The sequence below is a fragment of the Mytilus californianus genome, unplaced genomic scaffold (assembly GCF_021869535.1).
Source record: "Mytilus californianus isolate M0D057914Y unplaced genomic scaffold, xbMytCali1.0.p SCAF_10, whole genome shotgun sequence".
NCBI classification, from domain to species: Eukaryota; Metazoa; Mollusca; class Bivalvia; order Mytilida; family Mytilidae; genus Mytilus; species Mytilus californianus.
The window spans coordinates 57,282,007-57,294,955 of record NW_026262582.1 but is presented as its reverse complement, the minus strand read 5'-3'; the positions used below and the strand labels follow the sequence as shown (position 1 = coordinate 57,294,955).

Genomic DNA, 12,949 nt, shown 5'->3' with positions numbered 1-12,949 from the left:
AAGTGTGGTAAAGTGTGATTTTCAGTAGCTTTCATCCTTTTAACTCAATAACCGTATGAGCTACGTACGTAAGATCCGTTGACATTACCGAAAGAGATCAAAATGAGTAACAAAATGAAAAAAAATCGACTGAGCATGCGCGAAAGCGTATAAGACACGGATCGATAACGGTCTCCGAATTTGGATATTTCTTAAAAATTGGCGTTTTCTGTAGAAAAAAAATTGTTTTTAAGACATATTTAGGAAGTAAAAAACACTACATTTATACGTCATATCACATATATTTCCGACTTTGTATGGTTTCAGAGGAGTTGCGGCTCAATGAATTCGGTCTCTTCCTTTAGTTATATAGATATATACAATATAACTGAAATTCACATACATATACACAATCATTTACAGTAACTTGAATAGTCCAGAGTCACATACCCGCAGTTCTAATGACTTTTTAATGTGCCACCCCAATTTATTTACTTGTGATGGTGTTGATGGATTGAGCATAAAAGTCGCATTTTCTTCATCAGACAAATCTTGAACAGAAAGGTGTATTTGTTTCTCAGCTCCCCGGCTATTTAATTCACAATCTAATAAAAATGTCTTTCTGAATCATATTCTCATATGTTACATTTAAGGCATAATGCCAGTTCTCTAGGAATATTAGAATGTCTTCCTTTTTCAATATTTAAATTATTGTCTCTAATTCTTAGTTTTGTCATTAATTTTCTATATGTAAAGTTTGGTGTTTTAAAATAGTCTTCAACAATCAAATTTTGTTTAAGGTTCTTATATAGATAAAGTTTACTTTTTTCATCAATTTTTTTGCATTTCATTATGAATCAAATTTTCAAAGTAATTTTTAGAACTTGTTGAAATGAATTATTTATTTTAAGGTCTGAACTAGTCCGCACGATCTAGTAGGATTTGTGTAATATCTTATTTAAGTTCACATAGGAAATATTTTTTTACATAGGTAAACCTATAATGATAACTTCAAAATACGGAATCACACATAATGATATCTTTGAAACAATCATTCTATGAGAACTATTGTAAAAAATAAAAATGCATTCAGTTTCGTGTATTTGATAGTATTCAAAGGGTTACCGTAGATAACTCTGTATAATTAAGTCCGTCATATTGTTATTCACAAGGAACATGCATATGCATACAATTCTTAAAATTCATCCGCGTGCATTATGGGTACTGAGATGACCAATGTATATAGGTAACAGTCAATTTGTAAATTAAGAATAAGTGCTCACTCTTTAAAAATTGAGACAGACAGATATTCAAAAAAATATATAGAAAGATCTGAGCGTCTTTGTTCAAATTGCTCACTTGGTAAAGTTGAAGATGAGCTTCATTTTGTTAGAATGTCCTCTTTATGATACTCAAAGGGAAGACTTTTTTCAATACATATCTGACAATTGTTATAATTTTAAAAATTTAAATAAATCTTCTAAATTTGTATGGCTCTTGACTCAAGAAAATGTAACTCTTATGGAAAAACTGGGCTGTTATATTTGTGACTGTTTTGAATTAAGGAGATCAGGTATGCATATTGACACTAAGTCAAGTAAATGATTTGAGAATGAATGCATATAATGTAATTTTATTCTTTTATTCACAATATATATGTGGTTTTTGGCTCTGATTCTGACCAATGCTAATATACTAAATATATATTTTCAAGTGACTATTATTGTTGTTGTTACCAATTATGTAAATCAATTGTATCTGCCCTTTATAGGCCCTGTAATTTGGGAAATAAAAATATTCTATTCTATTCTATAGGTACCTGTTCGTTATTATGATATTCATGATTTTTTGCTGATATATATTTCTCAAGACAAAACATGCTGATTACAAATAATTGTTCTTAAAAAAAAATTTCATGAAATTTCATTGATAATATCAATATGTATGAAGCGATAAAGAATTCCATTTTGCACTCGATAACGTCAGTGTATTTACATGTATACGCAGTAATGCGTGTTTAAAAGCACACACAGAAACTGCCGTAACATTACTTCGGATTCCCTCACGTTAACCGAGTAAAAATTAATTAACAAGGGACTACTAGCAGTCACTGACATGCCAGCTCTAGACCTCAATTAAACCGATCGAAAGATTATGTCTTCATCATATGAAAATCAACCACAATACCTCCCGTTAGGGGTTTAGTATCATGCCATCATAAATTATACGAAAAGAACATACATGTAACCAGTATATATATTGAGGTAAATTGTATGGCTTTCCAAATACCGTTTCGATTCCTAACATCACTGAAGAGACATTAATTGTCGAAATCCGGATATGGTGTATAAAAACTTTTGCATCTTTTGTTTGCGGTATACCATCTTTTCCGCAAGTTTATTGTTCTCTGTTTAGTCTTAAATTTATAATTAAGACCCATTTATTACATCGGTGATCCGTTTATTTGGCAATCGCCAATGGCAGTCAGCAGGGTTTAAGAACATTTGTTGTTCGACCTGTTAGTCAAATGTGTTTTGTTAAAATATACTTTTTCACTTTTTTGGTCTTTTCGAAAATGTTGTTTGTGCTGTATTTAGACCCCTCTATCAAGAAATTTGTTTTGCATGCACACGTATAAAAATTGCGGTTTTTATCCAACGCAATCATAGGTTTGAACGTTGTTTCCAATTTAGACTTGTATATATATATATATATATATATATATATATATATCATGCCAACAACTGGACATTTAAGAGTAAATGTGTTTACTTCCGGTGCAAAGACCCTATGAGTGAATGCATACGTTGGCATATTCTTGCCATATGGAAGACCAAAGATAAGACTTTAATGGCCCAATAACGATACATTATCAGGAACGACATAAAAATACAATAAAATATAAGCATCCTTGACATAAACCAACATTTAGTTTTAAAGGAAAACGAAATATATATACATTCCATGATCTGAATGAGTTTTTGTTTTGTGTCGAAACTAAATAATATTTGTACAGTACTTCTTCTACGTAAGTTTAAAAATCGTTTCGTCTAAAATCCATTGTAAAGAACTTTACCTGTTAATTAAGTCCAAACGTACAATGATGGTTAAAATGTTTGAATATAATACAATCAACAACTTAGAATATTGCATCTGTAATATATATTTTCTTGCACATTAAAACTGGTCGTTAATCAATTTTAATTAAGTAACGGAAATGAACTCATCTGTTACGACATGCAAACGAGAACCCAATACTGGTGAATAACTATTGTTATTGGCACTTTTTAAATTAATTGTTCAAGCTGAAAAAAATTATGATTTGTCTCGGAAAATATTGTTAAATGATATGATGATTTTAATTCATTGTGTTGTATTGAAAAAAGTACATTTCTAATTATCGTTTTCAATAATATAAAATTTCATATTGAATGAATATGATATTAAATTGCAACACGTTTTCATCTTCTTCAGAGAACTCAAAAGTCATTTTCTTTAGTTTTTAAAACAAAGTGAATTTGGAAATCAACAGTAAAAGTATCAAGTATTATAGGAAAAATATATACGATGGTTTTGAATAAAGACATTGGGCATTTCTAAAATGTGGTAAAATTGATATCAAAAGAAAAATAAAACAGCATGCGAACTTATAGTTGAAGAAAACAAAAATACCAAAGCAAAAGCAATAAACAGAAAGATAATGGCAATCGTTAAGAAAATATAGCATTTAATCGAAAATAAACGTATAAGAATGAAAACCATTGGTGAACCAAAATGCTTTGGAAAGGAAAGCATTTTGTATTAAAAATGTTGCATTTTTTGGGGGTAACCCCAAGTATAATGCAGTTAAATGTAAATCCTTTAAGAAACCTTTATTCAAGTTTATTCATGCAGTATTTGTTTTTCCACTAAAAAATACAAAAGTATTTCTAGAACTTCAAATCCCTTCCAAACAGAACGCTTTGGTAACTGACCAACGATTAAAATTAATCTATCATTTTCCTTTTTAAAGATTCCACAATAGTAAGCACGTGCCAGAAATCCTGGAAAATGCAACTTGAATGCACATGTATATATAACGAATAAAAGGAGATATAGCGTATACGCCAATGAAACGTGAACCAAACGACAAAAATAATCACAAGACGTCTAGAGGACATCCCACAGTCTTCAAAATTAGACTTATGTTCTAATTCGTAACCTCAACCGAACATAAAACATTTATCAATATAAAACAAAACTCTCACTTGGGAGTAGCCACTTGCAAAAGTCAAGTGCATTTTTATTCAGGTAATAAGTACACGTAATTCATTTTATATCAATGAGAATTGTGAGAATTGTCTGTCTCTGACTAGCACATCAATATTTGCGACCCATCTTGAACTATCAACCTGTAAATAAATAATTTTTATAATTATTTATTTGGAAAAAAGCCTCTTGCACACTTGACTGCAATGACTCGAATGACTTTATCTACTATCAAACCACCCGTGCATGAAATTCTACTCGCATACTTTATATAACCAAATCAAACAGACCTATCTATAAATAGCATAAACACGTGTACCTTACCAAACACAACAAACTTGCATCGATATATGTACAACTTTGATAAATATAAAGGTGTATATACATACATGCGATATGTCAAATTCGTTATAGTCGCAAGTCTATAAAAGTTGTGGTTAAATTCAACCTGAAAAATAAAAGATATTTCATTAACACTGAATTTTCCAAATTACAAAAACATCAACAAAGGAGATAAGATAATCACTGACAAAGGACAGGCACATGGATATATTGCGAGGTTAAACTTGACTCAAGCTAGCGAACAATTGTAGCGAACAATTAGCCAGCGAACAATTAGGAGGTATAACTAAAAACCACAATTTCACATAAGACAATCATGTTTTTTTCGAGCTAGCGAACACTTACAGAGACCTAGCGGAATATTCAAAATATTAAACAAAAACGAATAAAAAAATTTAAAACAAAAGGGATACCATAAAGATTTTGACCAATTTATAGAGATTGTGACAGGCAACAACTGTAAAGGTAACATAGAGTAGACATTATCGTATCTAATAAGACAAACTCCAGAATGGTTTATGTTTAAAAATCTGAAGTTAAGTTTAAAAAACTGAAATTGTAAAAACGAAAAGGGAGGAGGGGGCATACATTAAGTTGATTTTTGACCCATTTATAGTGATTGTGACGGTACACGACTGCATAGGTGATGCAGCTGAGACATTAGCATATCTATTAAGACAAACTCCAGGATGGTTTATGTTAAAAAATCTGAAGTTAGGTTGAAAAAATTGTAATTAAAAACGAAAAGGGGGGATACCATAAGTTGATTGTTGACCCATTTATAGAGATTGTGACGGGCAATGACTGCCTATAGATGATGTAGAGACATTGGCGCAACGTTTAGGAAAATCTCCAGAGTGGTTTATGTTCGAAAATCTGAATTTACGGTTAAAAAACTGAAATTGTGAAATTGACAAAATGAGATTAAGTGGGTAGGCCAATTTAAATTAATTTTGGACCAACTTCAAGAGATTGTGACGGGCAACAACTATATAGGTGTTATAGAGGAGACATTGGCGCATCGTTTAGGAAAATCTCCAGAGTTGTTTATGTCGAAAATCTAAAGTTACGGTTAAAAAACTGAAAATTTTAGTGTGAAATTGACAAAATGAGATTAGGGGGGTAGGGCACTAAAAGAAAAAAATGGACCATTTTAAAGAGATTGTGACGGGCAACGACTATATAGGTGTTGTAGAGGAGACATTGGCGCATCGTTTAAGAAAATCTCCAGAGTGGTTTATGTTCGAAAATCTGAAGTTACGGTTAAAAAACTGAAACTGTGAAATTGACAAAACGAGATTAGGGGGGTAGGCCAATTTAAGTTAATTTTGTACCAATTTCAAGAAATTGTGACGGGCAACGACAATATAGGTGTTGTAGAGGAGACATTGGCGTTTAGGAAAATCTCCAGAGTGGTTTGTGTTCTAAAATCTGAAGTTACGGTTAAAAAACTGAAAATTTTATTGTGAAATTGACAAAATGAGATAAGGGGGGTAGGGCACTGAAAGAAAAATTTTTGACCATTTTAAAGAGATTGTGACGGGCAACGACTATATAGGTGTTGTAGAGGAGACATTGGCGCATCGTTTAAGAAAATCTCCAGAGTGGTTTATGTTCGAAAATCTGAAGTTACGGTTAAAAAAACTGAAATTGTGAAATTGACAAAATGAGATTGGGGGTTAGGCCAATTTAAGTTAATTTTGGACCAGCTTCAAGAGATTGTGACGGGCAACAACTATATAGGTGGTATAGAGGAGACGTTGGCGCATCGTTTAGGAAAATCTCAAGAGTGGTTTATGTTCGAAAATCTGAAGTTACGGTTAAAAAACTGAAAATTTTAGTGTGAAATTGACAAAATGAGATTAGGGGGGTAGGGCACTAAAAGAAAAAAAATTGACCATTTTAAAGAGATTGTGACGGGCATCAACTATAAAGGTGTTGTACAGGAGACATTGGCGCATCGTTTAAGAAAATCTCCAGAGTGGTTTATGTTCGAAAATCTGAAGTTACGGTTAAAAAACTGAAACTGTGAAATTGACAAAATGAGATTAGGGGGGTAGGCCAATTTAAGTTAATTTTGTACCAATTTCAAGAGATTGTGACGGGCAACGACTATATAGGTGTTGTAGAGGAGACTTTTGCGCATCGTTTAGGAAAATCTCCAGAGTGGTTTATGTTCGAAAATCTGAAGTTACGGTTAAAAATCTGAAATTTTATTGTTAAATTGACAAAATGAGATTAGGGGGGTAGGGCTCTAAAAGAAAAATTTGGACCATTTTAAAGAAAATGTGACGGGCAACGACTATATAGGTGTTGTAGAGGAGACATTGGCGCATCGTTAAAGAAAATCTCCAGAGTGGTTTATGTTCGAAAATCTGAAGTTACGGTTAAAAAAACTGAAATTGTGAAATTGACAAAATGAGATTGGGGGTTAGGCCAATTTAAGTTAATTTTGGACCAGCTTCAAGAGATTGTGACGGGCAACAACTATATAGGTGTTATAGAGGAGACATTGGCGCATCGTTTAGAAAAATCTCAAGAGTGGTTTATGTTCGAAAATCTGAAGTTACGGTTAAAAAACTGTAAGTTTTAGTGTGAAATTGACAAAATGAGATTAGGGGGTAGGGCACTAAAAGAAAAAAAAATGACCATTTTAAAGAGATTGTGACGGGCAACGACTATAAAGGTGTTGTAGAGGAGACATTGGCGCATCGTTTAAGAAAATCTCCAGAGTGGTTTATGTTCGAAAATCTGAAGTTACGGTTAAAAACTGAAACTGTGAAATTGACAAAATGAGATTAGGGGGGTAGGCCAATTTAAGTTAATTTTGTACCAATTTCAAGAGATTGTGACGGGCAACGACTATATATGTGTTGTAGAGGAGACATTGGCGCATCGTTTAGGAAAATCTCCAGAGTGGTTTATGTTCGAAAATCTGAAGTTACGGTTAAAAAAACTGAAATTGTGAATTTGACAAAATGAGATTGGGGGTTAGGCCAATTTAAGTTAAATTTGGACCATTTTAAAGAGATTGTGACGGGCAACAACTATATAGGTGTTATAGAGGAGACGTTAGCGCATCGTTTAGGACAATCTCAAGAGTGGTTTATGTTCGAAAATCTGAAGTTACGGTTAAAAAACTGAAAATTTTAGTGTGAAATTGACAAAATGAGATTAGGGGGGTAGGGCACTAAAAGAAAAAAAATTGACCATTTTAAAGAGATTGTGACGGGCAACGACTATAAAGGTGTTGTAGAGGAGACATTGGCGCATCGTTTAAGAAAATCTCCAGAGTGGTTTATGTTCGAAAATCTGAAGTTACGGTTAAAAACTGAAACTGTGAAATTGACAAAATTGGATTAGGGGGGTAGGCCAATTAAATTTAATTTTGTACCAATTTCAAGAGATTGTGACGGGCAACGACTATATATGTGTTGTAGAGGAGACATTGGCGCATCGTTTAGGAAAATCCCCAGAGTGGTTTATGTTCGAAAATCTGAAGTTACGGTTAAAAATCTGAAAATTTTATTGTGAAATTGACAAAATTAGATTAGGGGGTAGGGCACTAAAAGAAAAATTTGGACCATTTTAAAGAGATTGTGACGGGCAACGACTATAAAGGTGTTGTAGAGGAGACATTGGCGCATCGTTTAAGAAAATCTCCAGAGTGGTTTATGTTCGAAAATCTGAAGTTACCGTTAAAAAACTGAAATTGTGAAATTGACAAAATGAGATTAGGGGGATGCCAATTTAAGTTAATTTTGGACCAATTTCAATAGATTGTGACGGGCAACGACTATATAGGTGTTGTAGAGGAGACATTGGCGCATCGTTTAGGAAAATCTCCAGAGTGGTTTATGTTCGAAAATCTGAAGTTACGGTTAAAAAACTGAAACTATGAAATTGACAAAACGAGATTAGGGGGGTAGGCCAATTTAAGTTAATTTTGTACCAATTTCAAGAGATTGTGACGGGCAACGACTATATATGTGTTGTAGAGGAGACATTGGCGCATCGTTTAGGAAAATCCCCAGAGTGGTTTATGTTCGAAAATCTGAAGTTACCGTTAAAAAACTGAAATTGTGAAATTGACAAAATGAGATTAGGGGGAGGCCAATTTAAGTTAATTTTGGACCAATTTCAAGAGATTGTGACGGGCAACGACCATATAGGTGTTGTAGAGGAGATATTGGCGCATCGTTTAAGAAAATCTCCAGAGTGGTTTATGTTCGAAAATCTGAAGTAACCGTTAAAAAACTGAAATTGTGAAATTGACAAAATGAGATTAGGGGGAGGCCAATTTAAGTTAATTTTGGACCAATTTCAAGAGATTGTGACGGGCAACGACTATATAGGTGTTGTAGAGGAGATATTGGCGCATCGTTTAAGAAAATCTCCAGAGTGGTTTATGTTCGAAAATCTGAAGTTACGGTTAAAAAACTGAAACTGTGAAATTAACAAAATGAGATTAGGGGGGTAGGCCAATTTAAGTTAATTTTGTACCAATTTCAAGAGATTGTGACGGGCAACGACTATATAGGTGTTGTAGAGTAGACATTGGCGCATCGTTGAGGAAAATCTCCAGAGTGGTTTATGTTCGAAAATCTGAAGTTACGGTTAAAAATCTGAAAATTTTATTGTTCAATTGACAAAATGAGATTAGGGGGGTAGGGCACTAAAAGAAAAATTTGGACCATTTTAAAGAGATTGTGACGGGCAACGACTATATAGGTGTTGTAGAGGAGACATTGGCGCATCGTTAAAGAAAATCTCCAGAGTGGTTTATGTTCGAAAATCTGAAGTTACGGTTAAAAATCTGAAAATTTTATTGTGAAATTGACAAAATGAGATTAGGGGGGTAGGGCACTAAAAGAAAAAATTTTGACCATTTTAAAGAGATTGTGACGGGCAACGACTATAAAGGTGTTGTAGAGGAGACATTGGCGCATCGTTTAAGAAAATCTCCAGAGTGGTTTATGTTCGAAAATCTGAAGTTACGGTTAAAAAACTGAAACTGTGAAATTGACAAAACTACATTAGGGGGGTATGCCAATTTAAGTTAATTTTGTACCAATTTCAAGAGGTTGTGACGGGCAACGACTATATATGTGTTGTAGAGGAGACATTGGCGCATCGTTTAAGAAAATCTCCAGAGTGGTTTATGTTCGAAAATCTGAAGTTACGGTTAAAAATCTGAAAATTTTATTGTGAAATTGACAAAATGAGATTAGGGGGGTGGGGCACTAAAAGAATAATTTGGACCATACCAAAGAGATTGTGACGGGCAACGACTATAAAGGTGTTGTAGAGGAGACATTGGCGCATCGTTTAAGAAAATCTCCAGTGTGGTTTATGTTCGAAAATCTGAAGTTACGGTTAAAAAACTGAAATTGTGAAATTGACAAAATGAGATTAGGGGGAGGCCAATTTAAGTTAATTTTGGACCAATTTCAAGAGATTGTGACGGGCAACGACTATATAGGTGTTGTAGAGGAGACATTGGCGCATCGTTTAGGAAAATCTCCAGAGTGGTTTATGTTCGAAAATCTGAAGTTACGGTTAAAAAACTGAAAATTTTATTGTGAAATTGACAAAATGAGATTAGGGGGGTAGGGCACTAAAAGAAAAAAAAATGACAATTTTAAAGAGATTGTGACGGGCAACGACTATAAAGGTGTTGTAGAGGAGACATTGGCGCATCGTTTAAGAAAATCTCCAGAGTGGTTTATATTCGAAAATCTGAAGTTACGGTTAAAAAACTGAAACTGTGAAATTGACAAAATTAGATTAGGGGGGTAGGCCAATTTAAGTTAATTTTGTACCAATTTCAAGAGATTGAGACGGGCAACGACTATACAGGTGTTGTAGGGGAGACAATGGCGCATCGTTTAGGAAAATCTCCAGAGTGGTTTATGTTCGAAAATCTGAAGTTACGGTTAAAAATCTGAAAATTTTATTGTGAAATTGACAAAATGAGATTAAGGGGGTAGGGCACTAAAAGAAAAATTTAGACCATTTTAAAGAGATTGTGACGGGCAACGACTATATAGGTGTTGTAGAGGAGACATTGGCGCATCGTTTATGAAAATCTCCAGAGTGGTTTATGTTCGAAAATCTGAAGTTACCGTTAAAAAACTGAAATTGTGAAATTGACAAAATGAGATTAGGGGGGTAGGCCAATTTAAGTTAATTTTGGACCAGCTTCAAGAGATTGTGACGGGCAACAACTATATAGGTGTTGTAGAGGAGACATTGGCGCATCGTTTAAGAAAATCCCCAGAGTGGTTTATGTTCGAAAATCTGAAGTTACGGTTAAAAACTGAAAATTTTATTGTGAAATTGACAAAATGAGATTAGGGGGGTAGGGCACTAAAAGAAAAATTTGGACCATTTTAAAGAGATTGTGACGGGTAACGACTATATAGGTGTTGTAGAGGAGACATTGGCGCATCGTTTAGGAAAAACTCCAGAGTGGTTTATGTTCGAAAATCTGAAGTTACGGTTAAAAAAACTGAAATTGTGAAATTGACAAAATGAGATTATGGGGGTAGGGCACTAAAAGAAAAATTTTGACCATTTTAAAGAGATTGTGACGGGCAACGACTATAAAGGTGTTGTAGAGGAGACATTGGCGCATCGTTTAAGAAAATCTCCAGAGTGGTTTATGTTCGAAAATCTGAAGTTACGGTTAAAAAACTGAAACTGTGAAATTGACAAAATTAGATTAGGGGGTAGGCCAATTTAAGTTAATTTTGGACCAATTTCAAGAGATTGTGACGGGCAACGACTATATAGGTATTGTAGAAGAGACATTGGTGCATCGTTTAAGAAAATCTCCAGAGTGGTTTATGTTCGAAAATCTGAAGTTACGGTTAAAAATCTGAAAATTTTATTGTGAAATTGACAAAATGAGATTAGGGGGGTAGGGCACTAAAAGAAAAATTTGGACCATTTTAAAGAGATTGTGACGGGCAACAACTATATAGGTGTTGTAGAGGAGACATTGGCGCATCGTTTTAGAAAATCTCCAGAGTGGTTTATGTTCGAAAATCTGAAGTTACGGTTAAAAAAACTGAAATTGTGAAATTGACAAAATGAGATTAGGGGGGTAGGGCACTAAAAGAAAAAATTTGACCATTTTAAAGAGATTGTGACGGGCAACGACTATAAAGGTGTTGTAGAGGAGACATTGGCGCATCGTTTAAGAAAATCTCTAGAGTGGTTTGTGTTCGAAAATCTGAAGTTACAGTTAAAAAACTAAAATTGTGAAATTGACAAAATGAGATTAGGGGGAGGCCAATTTAAGTTAATTTTGGACAAATTTCAAGAGATTGTGACGGGCAACGACTATATAGGTGTTGTAGAGGAGACATTGGCGCATTGTTTAGGAAAATCTCCAGAGTGGTTTATGTTCGAAAATCTGAAGTTACGGTTAAAAAACTGAAATTTTTATTGTGAAATTGACAAAATGAGATTAGGGGGGTAGGGCACTAAAAGAAAAATTTGGACCATTTTAAAGAGATTGTGACGGGCAACGACTATATAGGTGTTGTAAAGGAGTCATTGGCGCATCGTTTAAGAAAATCTCCAGAGTGGTTTATGTTCGAAAATCTGAAGTTAATATTGTTAAAAAACTGAAATTGTGAATTTGACAAAATGAGATTAGGGTGGTAGGCCAATTTAAGTTAATTTTGGACCAATTTCAAGAGATTGTGACGGGCAACGACTATATAGGTGTTGTAGAGGAGACAATGGCGCATCGTTTAAGAAAATCTCCAGAGTGGTTTATGTTCGAAAATCTGAAGTTACGGTTAAAAAACTGAAAATGTGAAATTGACAAAATGAGATTAGGGGGTAGGCCAATTTAAGTTAATTTTGGACCAATTTCAAGAGATTGTGACGGGCAACGATTATATAGGTGTTGTAGAGGAGACATTGGCGCATCGTTTAGGAAAATCTCCAGAGTGGTTAATGTTCGAAAATCTGAAGTTACGGTTAAAAAACTGAAATAGTGAAATTGACAAAAACGGAAAAATTGATGAAATTTTCGCGTCCGTTCTCCAACTTCAGTTTGCCTCAACCAAATGTTATGAAACTTAGACACAATGCTTATTACCACAAAACGGTCTCAACTGTATGTGGAAGTTGACTCATGCATATTTAAAATCTTGAAAAATAGACCAACACTCATCCTTAATGTTTAAAATTAATTATTTCCCAATTAATCAAAGTGACAATTTATATACCTTCAGACATTTATTGACATGTACAATATATTTCAGATCACTTGAAGTAGTATTGGCAGTAATTTTAAAGTGATCATTTGATTAGGCATTTGAATGGGCTTGATAGTGCTTTCTTTTTTCGATATCTCACTTTG

At 33.8% G+C, this 12,949-nt stretch overlaps 1 long non-coding RNA gene across 15 annotated transcripts; it reads left to right on the top strand.

Annotated features, from left to right (window-relative positions):
• The first annotated feature begins 4,797 nt into the window (after positions 1 to 4,797).
• Positions 4,798 to 12,590, top strand: LOC127718925 (uncharacterized). 15 transcript variants are annotated; one of them, XR_007990006.1, is made up of 4 exons: positions 4,798 to 5,565; positions 6,128 to 6,312; positions 7,625 to 8,373; positions 8,742 to 12,590. It is a non-coding gene; the product is annotated as an uncharacterized LOC127718925 (long non-coding RNA). The 15 variants fall into 15 exon arrangements; XR_007990014.1 differs by lacking the exon at positions 4,798 to 5,565 and having other exon boundaries at positions 5,574 to 6,312; positions 8,742 to 8,924; positions 9,493 to 12,590; XR_007990013.1 differs by lacking the exon at positions 4,798 to 5,565 and having other exon boundaries at positions 5,574 to 6,312; positions 8,742 to 9,109; positions 9,493 to 12,590.
• The last annotated feature ends 359 nt before the right edge of the window (positions 12,591 to 12,949 follow it).